Source organism: Staurois parvus, unplaced genomic scaffold, assembly GCF_062004578.1.
Source record: "Staurois parvus isolate SC_StPar_1 unplaced genomic scaffold, SC_StPar_1.0 ptg001122l, whole genome shotgun sequence".
NCBI classification, from domain to species: domain Eukaryota; kingdom Metazoa; phylum Chordata; class Amphibia; order Anura; family Ranidae; genus Staurois; species Staurois parvus.
In genome coordinates, this window is record NW_028318918.1 from 1,113,553 (window position 1) to 1,126,609 (window position 13,057).

Below are 13,057 nucleotides of genomic sequence, written 5' to 3' on the forward strand. Positions count from 1 at the left end.
GGGATCTGTATTGAAAGGGGAGAATATGTACTGGGGGAGGGAAGCTATGTACTACGGGGTGAGAATCTGTACTGGGGGAGGGAGAACTGCACTGTGGAACTCTACTGGTGGGGGAGAAATAGGTCTTTGTTGGGCTTTGTTGAGGGATCTGTATTGAGGGGGGTTCTGTGTTGGTGGGATCTATAGTGCTAGGTGGGAATCTGTACTGGGAAACTCTACCGGTTGGGGGGACAGACCTGTGTTGGGCTCGAGGGATCTGTATTGAAAGGGGAGGATCTGTACTGGGGGAGAGAAGATATGTACTGCAGAGTGAGAATCTGCATGGGGGAGGGAGAACTGTACTGGGGAACCCTACCGGTGGGGGAGAAAAAGTCTTTGTTGGGCTAGAGGGATCTGTATTCTGGGGAGGATCTGTGTTGGTGGGATCTATAGTGCTAGGTGGGAATCTGTACTGGGGGAATGAGACCTGTACTGGGAAACTCTACCGGTTGGGGGGATAGATCTGTGTTGGGCTTGATGGATCTGTATTGGAGGTAAGGAATCTGTACTGGGGGAGAGGTGATCTGTACTGATGGGATCTAAACAGGATGGGGACGAATTTGTACTGGGAAGGAGACCTGTACTTTGGGGAGAAGATCTGTACTGAGGGCGAAGATCTGTACTGGGGAGAGGAGACATTTTCTTGTGGGGAAGAGGGGATCTGTACTAAGGGTGAAGATCTGTATTGGGGAGAGGAGACATTTTCTTGTGGGGAAGAGGGGATCTGTACTGAGGGTGAAGATCTGTATTGGGGAGAGGAGACATTTTCTAATGGGGGGGGGGGATCTGTACTGAGGGTGAAGATCTGTATTGGGGAGAGGAGACATTTTCTTGTGGGGAAGAGGGGATCTGTACTGAGGGTGAAGATCTGTATTGGTGAGAGGAGACATTTTCTAATGGGGGGGGGGGAACTGTACTGAGAGGGGATTTTGGCTTGTAGAGGGAGATCTTTTTTTTTTTGACTGAATACTTACCCATCCAATATACACTCCTGGCTCTGTACTCTCTGGGTTACAGACCTCAGACCCCCGTTAGACTCCTATGCCTAGTAAATAAAGTGAAACATTACTCAATGAGTAAAGGTGAGAATAGTTCCTTTGTAAAAAAAACCCAAAAAACTTTGGGAGGTACAAGGACTGTACCATATGTTATCGTGTACACAGGAGGCGCAAATTTTAAACCCCTCCCACTGCAGCGCCCTCCTTCTAGCTACATTTACGAGTGGTCTTGCTGGATGACTTGTCCAACAATGCAGCTGGCCTTCCACATAGGAAGATGTATTATGGGGGTCAAAACGCCATAACAGAAAAAAGGACACGAGACTTTTTCTTTAATGCAGACTGATATTTATTGTCTTCGACTGTTTGATGGTTTATCTGATTTTCTAATACTTTTACGTTCTGCCTGTACTTGACAGTACAATACATTTTGAATTCATTCATTAATTATTTTGTTCTTTTAGGTCTGAAGATTATGTGTTGATGGTCTGATTAGCCTAAAAACACACCTAAAGCTGCACATAAAGGTAAGATTTTACTCTTTAAAATGTAGAGTGCTTTTTTTGGGGGGGGGGGGGGAGGGGCAGAAGTCTTATACCTCATGGCTTCCTAGCCCTTCATTACCTGCTAAAGCAAAACTCCAGGATAAGAAAATATTGTCTAAAGACAAGAGTCGTGTTCTTCTGGAATCTTGGTGTTTTGTGTATTTCCAGATCTGTGCAACAATCCAGTGTGAAGCTTTGCCTCTGTGCAGGAACTTCCTGTAATAAAGACCTCTCACTGCTGCTCTCTTTTTTTGTGTAGGGTGACTGGTCTTGTCTCCGCCCCCTCCTATAGTTTTCTACAGGAAGCCTTCAGTAGGTGGAGCCTGTTTGGCCCCTCCCACATCTCTGCTTTCGGCATAGGCTAGGTGCAGCACAATAATGAAGTCTTATCTGGGTTTGCAAAGGCACTTGGTGCACGCAAAGTGGATTAACATCCGTTGTGGCCTATAAGCAATATATTTAAATGAACATTTTGTGCTGGGAGTTCTGACATTTTATGGGAAAGTGTCCTTACCCTTTAACCTAAATTGAAGAAAACTTCCTGGTTTTAGCAAAACTTAGTGCTTTTGTTACACGTTCTGCCTGGAATTGCTGTTTTAATTCATGTTTTCTAATGTTTTTATGTGTGTTGCACTGAGTTTTGTGCGCCTGTGTGCAATGTCCTCTGATTGCTATGTGCTAATCGTTTTTGAGTATCCCATGCCCTAACCCCTCTATTGTTAAAGTTTCTTCGAGCAATAAATCCTAAACAGATGGAGGTGGGCAGCCTCTTTTCTTTTAGGGAAGAACCAGATAACCTTTTGGGGGTAGCACTTTACAATGTATTGTGTTAGAAAAATGCATGTTATGTCAACTCAGGCACTGATTTGGGGGGGGGGGGGAGGCCTGTCTCCTCTCTAATTCATCCCAAAGGTGTTCTATGGGGTTGAGGTCAGGACTCTGTGCAGGACAGTCAAGTTCCTCCACCCCAAACTGGCTCCTCCATGTCTTTATGGACCTTGGTTTGTGCACTGGTGGGCAGTCATGTTGGAACAGGAAGGGGTCATCCCCAAACTCTTCCCACAAAGTTGGGAGCATGAAATTGTCCAAAATGTCGCCTTAAGAGTTCCCTTCACTGGAACTAGGGGGCCAAGCCCAATCCCTGAAAAACAACCCCAAACCATAATCCCCCCTCCACCAAACTTTACCCTTGGCACAATGCAGTCAAGCAAGTACCATTCTTCTGGCAACCGCCAAACCCAGACACGTCCATCAGATTGCCAGACAGAGAAGTATGATTGGTCACTCCAGAGAACACGTCTCCACTGCTCTAGAGTCCAGTGGTGGCGTGCTTTACACCACGGCATCCGACGCTTTGCATTGTACTTGGTGATGGAAGGCTTGGATGCAGCTGCACGGCCATGGAAACCCATTCCATGAAGCTCTCTACACACTGTTGTTGGGCTCATCTGAAGGTCACACCAAGTTTGGAGGTCTAGCTATTGACTCTGCAGACAGTTGTTGACTTCTGTGCACTGTGTGCTTCAGCATGCGCTGACCCCGCTCTGTCATATGACGTGGCCTACCACTTGGTGGCTGAGTTGCTGTTGTTCCCAGTTTCTTCCACTTTTTTATAATCCCACTAACAGTTGAGCGTGGAATATTTAGTAGCCAGGAAATGTCACGGATGGACTTATTGCCCAGGTGGCCACCTATCACGGGACCACGCTTGGAGTCACTGAGCTCCTGAGAGCGACCCATTCTTTCACCAATGTTTGTAGAAGCAGTCTGCATGCCTAGGGGCTTGATTTTATACACCTGTGGCCACGGAAGGGATTGGAACACCTGAATCCAATGATTTGAAGGGTGGGGACCAGGGGCAGACTGACAACTCATGGGGCTCCCGGGCAATAGGGGATCATGGGGCCACTGTGTCCTTGCCCACACTCAAAAAAAAGCCTATAAAAGTTACCAGGGGCATTTCATGGGGCCCCCTACTGACCCTGGGCCCTCGGGCAGTGCCCGAGTTCTGGAATGGTCAGTCCGCCCCTGGCGGAGACAATACTTTTGGCAATATAGTGTAAGTGTAATGGTCAGGTATTCAAAAAATTTCAGCCATATAATGTATCTTCTCACTACTATATATAGCTGCACAATATGACTCAATTTGTAACAAACAAAAAGCAACCAGCGTGGGTGACACTGTATGAGAAAAACACAGTTACAGAAGAAATCCTCGAATGTGAGTGGTTGCTGAGAGGCAGCAGAGACGTTGCAGAACGTGCCTAGTTGTCAGTTTTAAGCGCAAGTTCGCTAAACGTTCCTGGAAATACTGGTGCCGTTCTCTTGATTGGGAGGTTTGCCAGGCCATTTCTATGCAAGAAGCAGCATTAATATTGATGTGCTGTCAGGTAATTTCCGCCAGTGGCAGCGGCATACAAATACCATTACAGTGTAATTAGTCGGCATCAAGCTGAGCTCTGATTGAAGAAAACTGTCAAATTTCACCTACCTGCTTTGTTCTTATTATGTCAGTCAATCCATGAATTCGGGAGACCATCCTTCTTCTGTAAGACTCTTATTCAGGGACTGCATTCCTTCAGCAGAATCATTGGCGTCAGTCCTAAAGATTTATGACTTGGTGTTCATTGGTAATTCATCACGAAGAGCTGTTATTGTCACCCTTTGCAACCAATGAGATTCTCCCATTCTAAAAGCAAAAATCACATTAACGTTTTTTCTAGAAACTGAGATACGTAGGGCAAGCAAAAACTGTGGGTCCATTAAAGGATCTCCTAATCCAGCGGTTCTCAACCTGTGGGTCGCGACCCCTTTGGGGGTCGAACAACCCTTACAGGGGTCTCCTAAGACCATCGGAAAACACATATTTCCGATGGTCTTAGGAACCGAGGCACCGCTCCTCTATCAATCTTCAGGCAGGTCCGCCCACATGCAGATACGTCCACATTTCCCTGGACCGCGATGTATGCACGGGATGACATGCCGCCCCTGTCATCTGGCCACATCCCCGGGATCACTCAACAGCTCCACTGTAGCTCAGGAGAGGCACACAGGTGGCCAATGGCAACCAATCCCCCCCCCCACTGACACCAATGATGGGGCACTATTTCTCCCACTGACACCAATGATGGGGCACTATTTCTCCCACTGACACCAACAATGTGGCACTATTCCTCCCACTGATACCAATGATGGGACACTATTCCTCCCACTGATACCAACGATGGGGCACTATTCCTCCCACTGATACCAATGATGGGGCACTATTCCTCCCACTGATACCAATGATGGGGCACTATTCCTCCCACTGACACCAGTGATGGGACACTATTCCTCCCACTGATACCAATGATGGGGCACTATTCCTCCCACTGACACCAATGATGGGGCACTATTCCTCCCACTGACACCAGTGATGGGGCACTATTCCTCCCACTGACACCAATGATGGGGCACTATTCCTCCCACTGATACCAATGATGGGGCACTATTCCTCCCCGATACCAATGATGGGGCACTATTCCTCCCACTGATACCAACGATGGGACACTATTCCTCCCACTGATACCAATGATGGGACACTATTCCTCCCACTGATACCAACGATGGGACACTATTCCTCCCACTGATACCAATGATGGGGCACTATTGCTCCCACTGATACCAATGATGGGACACTATTCCTCCCACTGATACCAACGATGGGACTCTACTCCTCTCACTGACACCAATGATGTGGCACTACTCCTCCCACTGCAAAATTACAGTTATGAAGTAGCAACGAAAATAATTTTATGGTTGGGGGTCACCACAACATGAGGAAATGTATTAAAGGGTCGCGGCATTAGGAAGGTTGAGAACCACTGTCCTAATCTATTACTGTGGGTTAAATAGATGGTCTTCCGGCCACTTTATTAGGTCCACCTGTTCAATTGCTTGGTAACACAAATTGCTAATCAGCCAATCACATGGCAGAAACTCCATGCATTTAGGCTTCTAGACGTGGTGAAGACGACTTGCTGAAGTTCAAACCGAACATCAGAATGGGGAAGAAAGGGGGTTTAAGTGACTTTGAACGTGGCATGGTTGTTGGTGCCAGACGGGCTGGTCTGAGTATTTCAGAAACTGCTGGTCTACTGGGATTTTCAAGCCCAACCATCAAAATAATAAGGACATTATAGTTGACAGCAGGGGCGGACTGACCATTTGGAAACTCGGGCACTGCCCAAGGGCCCGGGGTCAGTAGGGGGTCCCATGGGATGCCCCTGGTATCTTTTTCATAGGCTTTTTTGAGTTTGGGCAAGGACACAGGGGCCCCATGATCCCCTATTGCCCGGGGGCCCCATGAGTTGTCAGTCCGCCCCTGGTTGACAGGCATATCATATTATGAAGACTATGGAAAATTTTTGTTTGATATTACTGTACCTCCTAATTGTCCTTCTTTAGGATGGACCCCTCTTTTTTGAAACCAGACCCTCCTGTGCCTCTCTACTCTATGGTTCTTCAAAATTCAAACCGAGCATCAGAATGGGGAAGAAAGGGGGTTTAAGTGACTTTGAACGTGGCATGGTTGGTGGCAGATGGGCTGTTCTGAGTATTTCAGAAACTGCTGGTCTACTGGGATTTTCAAGCACAACCATCTCTAGGATTTACAGAGATTTGTCCGAAAAAGAGAAAATATCCAGTGAGCGGCAGTTTTGTGGGGGAAAATGCCTTGTCAATGTCAGAGGAGAATGGGCAGACTAGTTGCTGCGACTTTCAGATGGGTCAGAATTTGGCGTAAAGAACATGACGGCATGGATCCATCGTGCCTTGTATCAATGGTTCAGGCTGGTGGTATCATGGTGTGGTGGATCCATCCTGCCTTCTATCAACGGTTCAGGCTGGTGGTGATGGTGGTGTCATGGTGAGGTGGATCCATCCTGCCTTGTATCAACGGTTCAGGCTGGTGGTGTCATGGTGAGGTGGATCCATCCTGCCTTGTATCAACGGTTCAGGCTGATGGTGGTGTCATGGTGAGGTGGAACCATCCTGCCTTGTATCAACAGTTCAGGCTGGTGGTGGTGGAGTCATGGTGTGGCGGATCCATCCTGCCTTGTATCAACTGTTCAGGCTGGTGGTGGTGGTGGTGTCATGGTGAGGTGGATCCATCCTGCCTTGTATCAACAGTTCAGGCTGGTGGTGGTGGTGTCATGGTGTGATGGATCCATCCTGCCTTGTATCAACGGTTCAGGCTAGCATAAATTAACCGTAATCAAGAATATATTTTTATTTATTTATTTCAGGTACTTATATAGCGCCGTCAATTTACGCAGCACTTTACATATATATTGTACATTCACATCAGTCCCTAACCCTCAAGGGGTGTACAATCTAAGGTCCCTAACTCACATTCATACATACACATACTAGGGACAATTTAGACAGGATCCAATTCACCTACCAGCATGTCTTTGGAGTGTGGGAGGAAACCGGAGTACCCAGAGGAAACCCGCACAGGGAGAACATGCAAACTCCAGGCAGGTGCTGCAGTGGCTGGGATTCAAACCAATGACCCAAGTACTGCCAGGCAGAAGTGCTAACCATTTAGCAACTGTGCTGCCCATATATAGCTATATTTCACTGGGGTCCATGTAGAAAATGCAGTAACTGAAAAGCTTAGAGCTGAGAACAGCATTTCTCAACCAGGGTGCCTTGAGGTTTCTTCAGGGGTGCCTTGGCAAAATGTCCAAAAATTGCCCAAAACTTGTATATAAGCCAGCGGGTGGAACAAGCCTTCCTTTTAGTTACACAAAGCCACAGGTTTTCATTACGGGCACACAGGCACCATTATGACCATCTAGCCACAGGTGTCCTGACAGCCAATGACATCATCAGTTGATAAGGAGGTTGTCAGTTGCCTGCACAGCATCCTAGTTTGATCATCCCCTGCCCCTCTCCATCAGTGCTGGGGCCACATTAGCTCAGTGATGGAGAAAAACTGAGGGAGAAGAGAAACATTGGAATACTAGTCAGTACCAGTGTGCAAAAGTGTATTTGCTTTGAAAAAATAAATCACCTCTAATGTTGGGTGTCCTACATGTGTGGATGTTGCTGCGTTATACAAAACTATTAGAATAGTTTTTCATATTTTAGAATGGGGTGCCTCAAGACTCTCCATAATTTTAAAGGGTGCCTTGACTGAAAAGAGGTTGAGGAACACTGGCTTAGAACAACCATTCTTCACTTGGGTTCCAATGAACATCTAGGGGTTGCTTGACCTTCCATTTGATGAAGTCTGCACAGTTCCAGAGCCAATGCCACTTGCAAAGCCATCTGCATGACATCTATGATCTTTGTAGCTGTGTGAAAAGGTGGTAATCTAACCACCACTGTAAGTGCTCATTTACACTTGCATTTGTGAGGTGGTTAAACTAAGTGGTTGAACTGCATTTTCAGTGCCCATCAGTATGTATCTCATACTCATTCACACTGGGGAGGAGACTTTAAAATTTCGAGTTACCTTCCGTATCCCTACAACCTCCGGGCCAGAGTTGTGGGTAGGAGTCCCTTGTCATCATCAACATTGGAACAAGGTCCTTGGGGAGGGGGGGAATCCCTACAGCAAAGCCCTCCATGTTGAGGACATGTGGCCTAGTATGGCCTGGGGGGAAGGGGAGGTGCCCCCCCCCGACACACACACTTTCCTAGCCTTCCCGGCTACATTGTGTGCTTGGATAAGGGTCTGGTATGGATTTTGGAGTTGTGGGTAGGAGTCCCTTATCATCAACATTTAAAAGAGGTCCTTGTGGAGGTGGGGTATGCACCCTTCGGCAAAGCCCTCCATGTTGAGGACATGTGGCCTACTATGGCCTGGGGGGAAGGGGAGGTGCCCCCCCCCCCCCGACACACACACTTTCCTAGCCTTCCCGGCTACATTGTGTGCTTGGATGAGTGTCTGGTAAGGATTTTGGAGTTGTGGGTAGGAGTCTCTAATCAACATTGAAACGAGGTCCTTGGGCAGGTGGGGTATGCCCCCTTCGGCAAACCCCTCCATGTTGATTGCATGTGGCCTAGTATGGCTTGGGGAGAAGGGGAGGTGCTATACAAGTAGTACCTATAATAATAACAAACATCCCAATTTGGACCTCCAGAAATCTCTGAATGTACAATATATATGTAAATTGATGGCGCTATATAAGTACCTGAAATAAATAAATAAATTACTAAGAATTTTTAGCGGTTGCTCTCTCTATCTTGGTGGCCTGAAGTATTTGTCCCATTTTTGCCTTCCATCAGAAGGACTGCTAAGCCTGTATTATCAGCACGGAACTGGTTTAGCATACTGCAATACATTTATGTCATAAATATAAAGTCCTTGAAATGGTGAGATTCCCTCACGGGCTCTGTGACCCGCACAAACTTCAGTCCTCATTGTCCTTTCCCCAACAATTTTCATCTTAAGCGGCAAGTGAAATGTTTTGCGGAAAGCCTCCCCCGCAGCTGTCGATAGGATTTCATTCCTTTAGCCGTTTACTATTTTTGATAGGGCTGTTAACGGTGTGATTTAGAGATCAGCCGCGTAATAAATCGTTTCATATTTTGGGCCTTTTCTTTTTTTCAGCCTACTTTTTCAGATCTCGCCCCTGAGGCTTAGCGTGGTGTTTGAGACATGTCAGCACCGTGTCCCTCGGCTCTCCGTCATGTCAAAGCTTTGCCTAATCCCTCGCCCACCCAGAGACGGCTGCTACCAGCACAACCAAGTACCTGTTTGTGATATGAAACACAGCCCAGCCTAATAATCTTTTCCAGATGTGTCCGATTCCTATAACAAGGGCTACCTTCTACCCCAATATCTCCTCCGCTTTACTTTTACAAATATTTCCCCTGATTAATATATTCTGGCTTCAATTTACTCTAAAAATGTTCTTCTTGTTATTAAAGCTTGGACTTGCACTATTATCCAGTGTACATAGATGGGGGGCTACAGAGGGCCCTCGAAATAATAAGGACATTATAGTTGACAGGTATATCATTATCATTATTATTATTATACAGGATTTATATCGCGCTAACAGCTCAGCGCTTTACAATATAAGGGAGACAGTACAGCAACAATACAGTTCAATACAAGAGGGATTTGAGGGCCATGATCCTGGGAGCTTACAATCTAGGAGGGAGGGGCTAGTGGTACAAAAGGTAATAACTGTGGGGGATGGACTGGTTGGAAGAGTAGAAGATTCCAGTATTAGCTGAGGGCAGGATAGGCTTCCCTGAAGAGATAGGTTTTCAGAGATCGCCTAAAAGTGAGCAGAGTAGGTGATAGCTTGATAAATTGGGGTAGAGAGTTCCAGAGGATGGGGGAAGTTCTGGAGAAGTCCTGGAGATGAGCATGGGAGGAGGAGACAAGTGAGCTAGAGAGTAGGAGGTCTATGAGGAGCGGAGAGTACAGTTTGGGTGATATTTAGAGACAAGATCGGTGATGTAATTTGGGGCAGTGTTATAAATGGCTTTATACGTTATTGTTAGTTTTTTTTTATTTTATTCGTTGGGCAATGGGAAGCCAGTGGAGGGATTGGCAGAGAGGGGTAAAAGACACTGAGTGGAGGCCAGTGGAGGGATTGGCAGAGAGGGGTGGAGGACACTGAGTGGAGGCCAGTAGAGGAATTGACAGAGAGGGATGGAGGACACTGAGTGGAGGCCAGTGGAGGGATTGGCAGAGAGGGGTGGCAGATACAGAACGGTTAGTAAGGTGGATGAGTCTGGCAGCAGCATTCATGATAGGCTGAAGAGGGATAGCCTGCGATGAGGTCGGCCAATGAGGAGGGAGTTACAATAGTCAAGGCGAGATATAACAAGGGAGTAAATAAGTTGCTTAGTGGTTTCCGAGGTTAGGAACGGACGTATCTTGGAGATGTTGCAGTGGTGAAATCTACAAGATTTGGACAGCGATTGGATTTGGAGGTGAAAGAACAGATGGGAGTCTAGGATTACACCTAGTACCCTGGCATGAGGGGATGAACTAATGATTGTGTTATTGATCTTGATGGAGAAGTCGGGGGGGGGGGCGCGGGCTGGGGGGGAATACTAAGAGCTCAGTTTTGGAAAGACTGAGTTTGAGGAAGTGGAGTGACATCCATGCCGATATGTCGCTTAGTAGGTTAGTAATGCGAGAGGAGACTGAAGGGGTGAGGTGAGGGGTAGAAAGATAGATTTGTGTGTCATCAGCATAGAGATGGTACTTAAAACCATGGGAGTTTATCAAGTGACCAAGGGAGGAGGTGTAGATGGAGAAGAGAGGGGGTCCAAGGACAGAACCTAGAGGGACCCCTACAGAAAGAGGGAGTGAAGAGGAGGTGGCAGCGTTATAGGTAACGTTGAAGGAGCGTTGTGATAGGTAGGAGGAGAACCAGGAGAGAGCAGAGTCTCTGAGACCAAGAGATTGGAGTTTTTTGAGGAGGAGGGGGTGGTCAACCGTGTCAAAAGCCGCAGAGAGGTCAAGTAGTAAGAGTACGGAGTAGTGGTCATTGGTTTTAGCTGTTAGTAGATCATTAGAGAGTTTTAGTAGGGCAGGTTCAGTGGAGTGTAGTGAGCCGAAAGCCAGACTGTAAAGGGTCAAGAAGGTTGTTGTCGGTGAAGTGGGAGCTCATATTATGAAGACTATGGAAAATTTTTGTTTGATATTACTGTCCCTCCTAATTGTCCTTCTTTAGGATGGACCACTCTTTTTTGAAACCAGACCCTCCTGTGCCTCTCTACTCTATGGTTCTTCCTTTAGGTTTATTTAATTGGCAGTAATGGGTTAAACAAGCACTAGGTAAAAAGCAAGCTGCTAGCATAAAGGCCAAACCTCAAATCCTTATAATAAATCAATAATCATAAATTGATTATGAAAACGTGCACGGGCACAAAACGCGTTAGTGGAGACAAGCCAGTGACGTCACGCCGCACAGGCCATGAGGAAGGCCGGCGGCCATCTTTGTTACTGTTTCTCATTGCCAGATGTGAATGCATTACTTTTATGTACACTATATGCCATCTGAATAAAAATGACGGCACTATTAGGCACTCTTTCTCTGGCTCGTTTATTTATGAGCCCTTTAAGGTGGATTCCTGGTTTCTCCTAATGCCTATTACTGGTCCATTTGCACCAGATGGGATTTATCCTGGAACCTGGAGAGTAGCAGCCGGATGATCACCTGATGTGCTGACGTGTGCCAGATGATCCCCTGAGTTACCTTTAGGATACAGATGACCAGGAGTGGTGTAATTTACTCAAATGCGCAAATAATTGCACTTTCTGGTTAGTGCAATATATACTCGTTTTCCATCCACTGGAGTCACGGAATTCACCCATATATGTTCATTGGACTTTATATCTATTTATTCTTATTTGTGTCACTACTGCACTTTATGCGTCATATTAAGACACTACTCTCACCAATATTTGTTGTGCTCCACAGCGCACGTTTTTTCATGTTTATTACATATTTTTATTATTTTACTCATTAATTGATTAGCGCTGCATTGTATGATTATAGATTTATTTAATTATTTATTTCAGGTCCTTATATAGCGTCGTCATTTTATGCAGCACTTTACATACAGTCATGGCCGAAATTGTTGGCACCCTTGATATTTCTCCAGGAAATCATGTATTTCTCACGAAACGTATTGCATTAACACATGTTTTGCTATACACATGTTTATTCCCTTTGTGTGTATTGGGACAAAACAAAAAAAGGGAGGAAAGAAAGCAAATTCGACATAATGTCACACAAACCTCCAAAAATGGGCTGGACAAAAGTATTGGCACCCTTTCACAACTGCGCATAAATAAGAATGTTACAAGCATGTGATGCTCCTGTAAACTCACCTGGGGCAAGTAACAGGTGTGGGCAATATAGAAATCACACCTGAAAGCAGATAAAAAGGAGAGACGTTCACTTAACCTTTGCATTGTGTGTCTGTCTGTGCCACACTAAGCATGGACAACAGAAAGAGGAGACGAGAACTGTCTGAGGACCTGAGAACCAAAATTGTGGCAAAATCTTGTAGATTCACATCAGTCCCTAACCCTCAAGTGTCACAAGTTAGCCTGCAGTTTCTTGTTTGTGTTCTTACCTCCTTGCTGCAGTGCTGTTCCTGATCCCTTTCACATGTGTGGTTTGTCTGTGCTCACCTATGGGTGTCATCTGCTGTCCTCTGGGTTTTATTTCCTTCCCTTTCATCACTTCCTGGCCCGCCTCCTTGTTTGCCTGCCTATATAAGACATGCTCAGTCTAGGCCACCTTGCCTGAGCAACTTCCTAGTTGTCGGAGCTCCTGTGTGTTGCTATTGCCTGTATCCTGCATTGACTACTTGTGTACTGGCTTCATTCTCTGACTGTGCTTGGTTTCTGCCCATCCTGACCTCGGCTAGTCTATTGGAATTCCGTTTGTCTCTTCCCATTGTACTCTGCTCCCGCGAGCGGTCTCCTCATCCTCAGCTGGGCGT

The 13,057-nt window shown here is 46.3% G+C and overlaps 1 protein-coding gene across 5 annotated transcripts in view; it reads left to right on the forward strand.

Annotated features, from left to right (window-relative positions):
* Positions 1-13,057, forward strand: part of PKNOX2 (PBX/knotted 1 homeobox 2) — a 683,220-nt gene that overhangs the window by 338,159 nt on the left and 332,004 nt on the right. For all 5 annotated transcript variants that reach the window (XM_089658998.1, XM_089658994.1, XM_089658997.1 and 2 more), the window contains one exon: positions 1,502-1,564. The gene's annotated coding sequence lies outside the window, so the exon portion shown is untranslated. The remainder of the gene's footprint in view (positions 1-1,501; positions 1,565-13,057) is intronic.